This window comes from Balaenoptera borealis, assembly GCF_965194805.1.
Source record: "Balaenoptera borealis genome assembly, chromosome: 17".
In the NCBI taxonomy this organism is placed as follows: domain Eukaryota; kingdom Metazoa; phylum Chordata; class Mammalia; order Artiodactyla; family Balaenopteridae; genus Balaenoptera; species Balaenoptera borealis.
In genome coordinates, this window is record NC_138876.1 from 36020392 (window position 1) to 36030144 (window position 9753).

At 40.0% G+C, this 9753-nt stretch overlaps 1 protein-coding gene across 1 annotated transcript in view; it reads left to right on the top strand.

Annotated features, from left to right (window-relative positions):
* Window positions 1-8618, top strand: part of RNF19A (ring finger protein 19A, RBR E3 ubiquitin protein ligase) — a 70570-nt gene extending 61952 nt beyond the window's left edge. Inside the window, exon 11 of the mRNA XM_082364301.1 lies at window positions 6987-8618. The gene's annotated coding sequence lies outside the window, so the exon portion shown is untranslated. The remainder of the gene's footprint in view (window positions 1-6986) is intronic.
* The last annotated feature ends 1135 nt before the right edge of the window (window positions 8619-9753 follow it).

Here is a 9753-nt window from a genome sequence, read left to right on the forward strand (position 1 = left end):
CTACCTTTTGGCCTGCATGAAGGAGGTAAAACTTAGATATTTCACAACCCCATGTGTACCAGGTGCCTCCAAATTCGGAATTCAGGATACTAGGAAACCAGAAACCTTAAAAAGAAAGAAACTGTAGGCTCTCGGGGGCAAGAACTGTATCTTTCCTTTACTTTTTCCTATGTGTGTGCTTAATAAGTACTTCATCTACGGAGAGGGAATTGAGGATAAGCTTGCTATGATGGGACAGAACAACTGAGCAAAGACATGAGAATATTTGTGGACCAAGGCCTCAGAGTTGGTGACCAATCACTTCATTACATTGTCCACTAGAATAAGTTTTGAAACAAGACAGTGGCTGAAACTTTTAACAAGGTTTTATGCCAAATAGGTTAATTCATAAATATTCTAGGATGTATGACAGCCACTGGAACATCTTTTTTCAGGGTTGGTATAGCCAAGGCATTTTACTTTTGTTTCCGGGGGCTTTTTTTTCTGTATAAGGAAAATGTAATATGTTCAGCTAAATAAAGAAATCATCATTGCTTTAGAGGTAATGTGCAAACTGATGTTTTGGAGACAAGTACTACTGAGAGTTTAAATAAAATGTGCACAAAAGACTTTCTTTCCCCTTCCCCCTTTTTCCTTTCTCTTTTTTCTTTGCTCCCCCTTTCTCTTCTCTACCCTTCTTCCCACATTACCTTCCCCCATAACCACTGCAAATGACCAAGTATGTGTAATAGCATAGCTTTGTCTACATTCATATAATCTTATACAGTGCGTATATGTATTGATTATTGTCGCAATTTTCTCAATATCTCAGAAATCAGTCCAAGTCACGTGATATAGCTCCAGTTCATTCGTTTTGATGGCTGCATGTTCATGGGTATTCACTTTGTGTCTCTTTTGCTTTGTTTTCCTCTCTACAAACACTGCAAGAAACATCCTCATACATAAGTCCTTGTTTTCTGGTACTTTGGAGTATGGGAGATGGATTCATGGAAATCAAATAGCTACATTGAAAAGTATACGTATTTTTCATTTTAATAAGATTATCAGATTGCCTTCCCAAAAAGGTTGTCACAATTTCCAATTCCACTAACAATACACGAGTCCTCTTTCCCCTGTGTATTCCACCAACAATAGATATTAGGAGCTTTATAGTTTTTGCAAGGCTGTTTGGTATAAAGTAATACCGACTACTTGATTTTTCATATCCCTATGAGTGAATTTGTGTGGTTTTCTTTTTTATGGGGGGAGGGAAATGATGGTATTTGATTTGCTGTTCTATGTTTTGCCTATATTTTTTGAGTTGTTTTCTCCTTGTCAGTTTGAAAGATATCATTATTATATATTATAGCTATCATAATAGCTATATATTATATCTATTACTATTAAGTTATATTTTTATTATATTTTTCTCTAAATCTAGTGTTTGATTATTGACTTTAACTTTTCTTGCTGTGCATTTTTTTCTTCAACTTTATTTAGAATTTTTTTTTTTTTTTGGCCACGGTGTGTCTTCGTTGCTGTGTGTGGGCTTTCTCTAGTTGTGGCGAGCGGGGGCTACTCTTTTTTTTTTAACATCTTTATTGGAGTATAATTGCTTTACAATGGTGTGTTAGTTTCTGCTTTAGGGGGCTACTCTTTCATTGCGATGTGCAGGCTTCTCACTGCGGTGGCTTCTCTTGTTGCGGAGCACAGGCTCTAGGTGTGCGGGCTTCAGTAGTTGTGGCACGTGGGCTCAGTAGTTGTGGCTCACGGGCTCCAGAGTGCAGGCTCAGCAGTTGTGGCACACGGGCTTAGTTGTTCCGCGGCATGTGGGATCTTCCCGGACCAGGGCTCGAACCTGTGTCCCCTGCATTGGCAGGCGGATTCTTAACCACTGCGCCACCAGGGAAGCCCTAGAATATTTTTAAACTTAAAGAAAAGTTGCAGAGATAATTCAGAGGCTCCCCATACGCTCTTTACTCATATATATTATTTTTTTGCCATATGAAAGCTCTATTTTTCAAATGTGTCTAATGGTATATTTCAGGCCTCTAATCGTGGTTAAGATCTCCCCTGCTCCTAAATGATACTTAGTCTCCTAGGTTTCTTGAGAGATTGTTATTTAATTTTTACCTTTGCTTTAATCTGTATTGAATTTATGTCTAGTATATGATATGGAGGTCCAATCTTATTTTCTTCCATTTAAAAAGCTGTTTGTGATGACACTGTTATGTAATCTATCCTTTCCCTGTGATCTGAATACTGTTTTTATACTGGAATTTCTAGATTTCTACAAAAAAGCCTGCTGGGATTTTTACTGTGATTCAATTGAATCTATAGATCAGTTGGGGGAAAATAAGCATCTTAATGATATTGACTCATCTGATCCATGAATACTTTGTATCTGTCCATTTAGTTTTTTAAATTTCTTTAAACAGTGTTTTGTAGTTTTCAAAAACAGTATTTTTGTAGATTTTTTTAAAAAATCTCAATTTCTGATTTTTCATTAATAGTATACAGACATACCTTGTTTTATTGCACTTTGCTTTATTGTGCTTTGAAGATATGCTTTGAAGATATGGTGTTTTTATAAACTGAAGTTTTGTGGCAGATGATGGTTAGCATTTTTTAGCAATGAAGTATTTTTTAATTAGGGTCCATACAATTTTTTAGACATAATGCTACTGCATACCTAATAGACTACAGTAGAGTGTAAATGTAACTTTCATATGCACTGGGAAACCCAAAAATTCATATGACTCACTTTATTGTGCTATTCTCAATAAACCTGCAGTATCTCCAGGGTTGCCTGTATAGCAATACAATTTTTGTAGATTGATCTGGAAATCCTACAAACTTCTAAGTCATTTATTAATTCTAATAATTTTTTGGCAGATTCTCTAGGATTCTTCTACACAGACGATCATGTCTACAAATAAAGACAGCTTTATTTCTTCCTTTCCAGTCTGGAAGCCTTTAGTAACTTTTCTTTTTTTCCTTCTTTTACCGGCTTCAACCTCCAATGCAGCATTAAATGGGAATGGTTAAGAGTAGACATCCCGTTTCCCACTGTAGCATGGAAGTATTTAGTCTTTCACTCATCCATAGCTTTTATTCCTTCTGATAAATTAAAGGGGTGACCATGCTTAAAGGGGTGACACACTTAAAGGGGTGACCTGTTTGGAATGATTGGAATTTGACCCTAAGTTGTTGTCTGAATTGGATGGTTTGCTTTTTTTCCCCTCAATTTTAAAAATTGAGATATAGTTCACATGTAAGAAAAATAGAAAACCAATTCTGGTTTGTAAGTATCCTGACTGGTTTCTGACCGCGACGCAGTGAAGCATGCCGACAGTGGCAGAGTTTCAAACTAAGTTTCCAGTGCACTGTGACACTGGAAATTCTACAGTAAAGTAATTCAATCAGACCGAACGAGCTCTTTCTTCTCATCAACCCAAGTCAATTTAAAAACATGGCTTAGATTTTACCTCTTCCTGAAAATGTTCTTGATTAACTTTGGCCCTTTTAATAACTTTGACACTTGAATGTTATATTGATGCTTATTTTTTCCTACTAGAGTCTCTTGAACTTGGTTTTATTTTCCGTTTTCTTCCAAATTAGTCATAAGCTCATTAAAAGCAGGAGCTACCTTTTTATTTATCCCCTACAATATTTTATTCAGAGGGTCATAAATAGTTTAGTTCACTTAGATGCTTATGCAACTCAGATATTAGTTATTACACACTCAACTTCTAGGACAGTGGGTGTATATTCCAACTTGCCTAAGAATCACAAGAAATATTTTAAAATTTAGATTCCCAACCCCTGGACTCTAAGATTTCCAAGTGATTCTGATGCAAATATTCCAAGAACTACTGTTTGAGAAATATTTAGAGTGTCATTGTAAAGTTCTCAGTAACAGGAACTTCTCTAATCTGAATTTTGGAAACCAGGGCATCTTTTAGGGCAGTGTTCTTTAGATTCATTCATTCAACATTTGCTAAGCACCTACCAACCTATGCCAGACTCTGAATATACGTCTATGTTGGCTCACTCTCAAAACAGTGACAGGTTGGAAAAGACACATGCTATTACAAATAGGTTGTTCAACTCAACATGTGGAGTAACCTCTTGGCTGTTGTGACATGACTGATTTCCAGGAGATGGCACCAGACCACTTCTCTGGCTATCCCATTTCTATTGGCGTGGTCTTAATGTGTGTGACTTACCCAGTAAGTAAATATAAAGGTGTCCCTAATATTTGAAAATAGCTTTATTATCCTTTTCTAACAATACAGATGAGATCATTATACTTATGGGAAGAAAGGAGTTCTATACATAGAAGGTAAGATAAGGAACTTATGAAGTAACACCAGGCATTTTACAAGAACGACATAATCCTACAACCCTGAGTGGTAGGAAGGTATCCCTCCTCATTTTGCAGATGAGGAATCTAAAGTCTTCAAGGTTATACAGCTCCTGAGTATCAATTAAATCCTGAGTTGGGATTTAATTCCAGGTTTATCTAATGCCAAAGTCTATGCTCTAAAGCAGTTTCCCAGAAAAAAAAGAAGGGGCAGCTCTGTCTCCTGCTGCTTTTTCACTGATCTTTATTATTAATTAACCTTCAACCATCTCTTTTATTTGATTTTTGGCAAAAGGTATCAAAACCGATAAACTTGACGAAATGCATTGTATTCTGGAGACAGAGTTCGCGCTAACAGACGTCTCTTGTGTGGGGAATTGAGAAAGGCAGCAGCCCATGACTTCCACATCAGTCCTTAGGGGTCCTTTTGGTCTGGGTGGTGCCAACAGGCTAATAGGAGAGTAAAACAAATTCCTAATGAACCCGCTTTGCTTCACCCTGTTTCTAGATAGCAAACCCATGAAATAATAGAAAAGCAAGTATAATAAACTATCTTTGAACTCACTCTAATGTAAGTTTTGCTATAACTCATGATTAATCTCTTTGCACACAACATAGCATCAAACCTTTTACTTCCTTCTGAGAAGGTCTTTAGTGAAGAGTCCACCATCCCTAACAGCGAGGCACCACAAATTGGTCACATGAAGGGAATTTTCACCAAGATGCATAAGAAGTAGAAATGAACAGGCTAAACTTAAAGCTCCATGTTTTTGAAGCTTTCCTGACAAACATCAGATTCTCAAAATATTCACCACTTTGCAGTGTCAGTGTGTACAGCCCTTTGCATTTTGAGATCTTGCTGATGAAGGAGGTACTCTCTGAATATGCCTAAATAGATTAGCGCTCATTCTGAGCAATTCAGAAGTATAATAGCCAGTTTATTTATTTATTTTTTACTGACCAAAGTCTACCTATTTATATTAGGATGCACTCTTTATTTGTTTATTTATTTATTATTTATGGCTGTGTTGGGTCTCTGTCTCTGTGCGAGGGCTTTCCCCAGTTGCGGCAAGTGGGGACCACTCTTCATCGCAGCGCGCGGGCCTCTCACTATCGCGGCCTCACCTGCTGCGGAGCACAGGCTCCAGACGCGCAGGCTCAGTAGTTGTGGCCCACGGGCCCAGCCGCTCCGCGGCACGTGGGATCCTCCCAGACCAGGGCTCGAACCCGTGTCCCCTGCATTAGCAGGCAGACTCTCAACCACTGCGCCACCAGGGAAGCCCCTAATAGCCAGTTTAGATTCGGTATTATAGCTGCCCTTAAAGCTTTGCTTCTTCACCTTCCAGTTTCACCTCCTTTGCCCACAAATCTCAGCAAAAGGGCAAAACCAACCCAGTCAGCACTTCTCAGCATTTCATACTATACAATATTCTGTTGTGTTCTTATTTTGGCTTCAGTATAAATAAAGGGATTAGCTTTAGGTGAGACTATCTCTAAAAAATTTCTTTAGACTACAAGAGTATAACACAATTCTATGACTAAGAAAAGGCTTCTGGATTTGATCCAGGTTGTTGAGAGCAGTTTCAGTAGTGATGGGAGGTAGAAGCCAAATTTCTTTCAAAAAAGGAAATTTGGGAGGTGGGGAAAATGGAGAAAATTATCTATTTTTGAAAACATGATGGTGTAGAAAAGGATGGAAGCTTGGATTTTGAAAGAGGGACTCTTTAGGTGGGAAGAGTTGAGTAAGTTTGTAGGCTGGGGGGGCAGTAATAGAAAGGGACATATTGCAGATGCAAAAGAGATGTTATTCTTGGAGGTGGGATCAAGGATCAGCATTAGAAAGGAGAGGAATACTGCTTTCTGGGAGAGAGAGGGAGCAGGGAAAATTTGGTCATAAGCCAAGAGGAAGGGAAGCTGATTGGAGCAGTCATATGGGATGGCCTCAGTTATTTCTGCTAAGGTCAGGAGGCTGAGGGTAGCCAGGGCAGTGGACCATGGGATCATGTGGTAATAACTGCAGAGGCTGGACATTAACTGATGGGCCATGGTTAGGAGACGTAGAATCCTAGACTCAGGTTCTATACAGAGGGAGCTTTCATATAGTCCATGAACCAGAAATAATGATAGTCTCTTGTGTTGTGTATAGCTTAAAAGGTATTTTCATAGGTTATTCCACAACAAACGTGATTGTCAGTGAAACGGTATCTACTAATCATTTAAAAATATGCAAACTTAATGATTATGATTTGCTCAGGTATATTGTCATGTATAGTTTTCAGAGCCTGTGTTTTTTTTTTCTCTCCTTTTCTGTTTTACTATTTTGTCCTTCACTCCTAGTCTAGAAACTGCTTTAAAAGTCCCTAAGGCATGAGTTTAAACTTTGATGATAAATCACCCTCACTCTAATAGAGAATTACTTTGAGACTTTTCTACTTCTGGATGCATGATTTACAGCAACCCATCAGATATAACAAGTGCAAACATTCTGCTGAAATACTTTAATATATGTACCCTAACATATAATGATAAAGTTAGCAATGCTTCTCATTCATTCAATGAAGATTTATTGAGTCTCTACTGTGTCAGGCATTTTGCTCATCAGGATAGGGAACAGAACTAAACCAGACATTTTCTGTCATAGACAAGTCAACTCAGAACACCGCAGCAGTGCTTAGAGCTATGATTGATAGAGCTGTGCACATGGCACCATGAGGAAACAAAGACAGATCATCTAACTCAGCCAAGGGAGGTGAGGAAAAGCCTCTGGATTTTAAAATCCATTTGAACTGGATTTTAAAAGATGACTAAGAATTCACTCTTGTGGGTTTTTTTGGAGGGAAGAGGGAAGAGAGAAGAGCATTGGGAGCAGGGAAACATTCCGTGCAAAAGCAGTCAATGTTTTTTTGTTTTGTTTTTTTAAGTTATTTATTTTATTTATGGCTGTGTTGGGTCTTTGTTGCTGTGCACGGGCTTTCTCTGGTTGTGGCGAGCGGGGGCTACTCTTCGTTGTGGTGCCGGCTTCTCATTGTGGTGGCTTCTCTTGTTGTGGAGCACGGGCTCTAGGCTCATGGGCTTCAGTAGTTGTGGCACGCGGGTTCAATAGTTGCGGTGCACGGGCTTAGTTGCTCCACGGCATGTGGGATCTTCCCGGACCAGGGCTCGAACCAGTGTCCCCTGCATTGGCGGGCGGATTCTTAACCACTGTGCCACCAGGGAAGCCCTGAAAGCAGTCAGTGTTGAGTGAGTGCGCCATACTGGGTAATGAAACAAGTTGCCTGGATGAAGTATTTGGATGTGGAGTTTGAGAGAGCAAGGAAAGTCTAGGATGAAGCCAAAGTTCCTGGCGGAGGCCAGTGTATGAATGCTGGTAACTTTCACCAAACAAGTGAAGCCTAAGTTTGAGGGAACAGAGTTTAGTTTGGGGGATATTACATTTGTAGTAATGAGACATCCAGGTGGAGATGAACCATTTGAAGTTGGCTTTACAGGCCAGGAACTCATGAAAGATTTAAGGACTTAAGGGAGAAGAGATACAGAAACAGACTGTGAGAGGTTAAGTCTTTGGATATAATTACAAACAATCCAAAATCTCAGTGGCTCAACACAAAAAAGCTTCTTTCTTGTTTATGCTCGCCGTCCAGGGCAGATTAGCAGGCCTCTGCTTCAGACCCACACTCAAAGCACCAGGCTGCTGGAGGGGTCATCATCTTGTGACCCACTAACTGGAACATGAGGCCTTCTCAGTCACTGCAGCGAGGGAAAAGGCTGAGCGTGAGGGCTCTGTGCCAGCTCGTGCATACTCTGGGCCAGAAGTGACGGACAGCTTTTACCTCTACCCCAGCGGTCCCCAACCTTTTTGGCACCAGGGACCCGTTTCGTGGAAGACAGTTTTTCCACCGACGGGGGTGGGGCGGCGGTGGGGGGGGGATTCGGCGGTATCGTGAGCGAACGGAGAGGATGGCCCAGGCGTGCTGAGCGTGAGTGACCCGGATCGATGGGGAGCGGCAGTGAAGCCTCCCTCGCTCGCCCGCCGCTCACCTCCTGCTGTGCAACCTGGTTCCTACCAGGCACGGACCACCACGGGTCTGCGGCGCGGGGGTTGGGGACCCCTGCTCTACCCTATTGGCAGAAGAGGTCACCTGGCTCCAACCAATCACAAAGAGGCTGAAAAGTACCGTTTTGGGTATGCCCAGAAGGAGAAGAAAACCAGGTACTGGTTAAGAGTGGTAATGCCTGACTAGGAAAAGAACTATTTGTATAATTAAAACTCTGATATCGCTACCATTTCATGTGCAGCATGCAGCTATCTGCTTTATCCAATTATAATTCCTTAAGGCTTTATCACACAAAGCTTATGCTCCACTAGTACTAAGATGAAATGCAGTTCCCCAAACAGGTCCAGTTATTTCACCCTTTCATTCAACACACACCATCACTATGCATCTTGATGCCTTTGCGTCTCCTATCTCCTCTGCCTGGCACATCCTTTTCTCGCATCCAAATGGCAAACTCAAGCTGCAACATTAACTCCTTGAAACCTTTCCTAACCTTCTCACGGCAGGGCTGGGCACTCCTCTTGCTCTGCGTAATCACTCTAAATACCTCTATTGGGGTACCAAAGTTGGTAATTTACATATCCATTGCCTCTACTAAGCTGTAACTCTTAAAGGCCAGGCACCTTACTCATTATTCCATTCATATATTTAAAATTTTCCATTACACAGCACAGTACATATGAGTTCAAAAGAAAGACTGCCCAGGTTTGAATCTTGGACTGACCATTTGCTGCATTTGTAATCCTTGTTAATTCATAAGGATTTAATTTAACTTAAATTTTCTCTGTGCCATGGTTTCCTCATCTGTAACAGAGTTGTTATTAGGATTAAACTAGACAATGTATGATAAACTAGGCGCAGTGCCTGGCACAAAGTGAAGCTAAAAGAAAATATCACCTGCAATTTTTTTTACATTGAAATATATTTGACATATAACATTGTATAAGTTTAAGGTGTACTACATGTTACGTGATACATTTATATACTACAATATGATTGCTGTTGTACTCCTAGCTAGCACCTTTATCACATCACATAATTATCATTTCTTCTTTGTGGTGGGACTAATTAAGGTCTAGTCTCTTAGCAAGTTTGATGTTTATAATACAGTATTATTATCTATAATCACTATGCTGTTAGATCTCCAGGACTTATTTATCTACTAGTTGTTAGTTTGGACCCTTAAACATCTCTTCTATTCCCCCACCCCTAACCCCCTGATATGCACCATTTTACACTGTTTTTATGAATTCAGCTTTAAGATTCCACATATAGGTGGTATCACACAGTATTTGTCTCTGACTTATGTCACTTAGTATAATACCCTCAAGGTCCATCCATGTTGTCACAAAT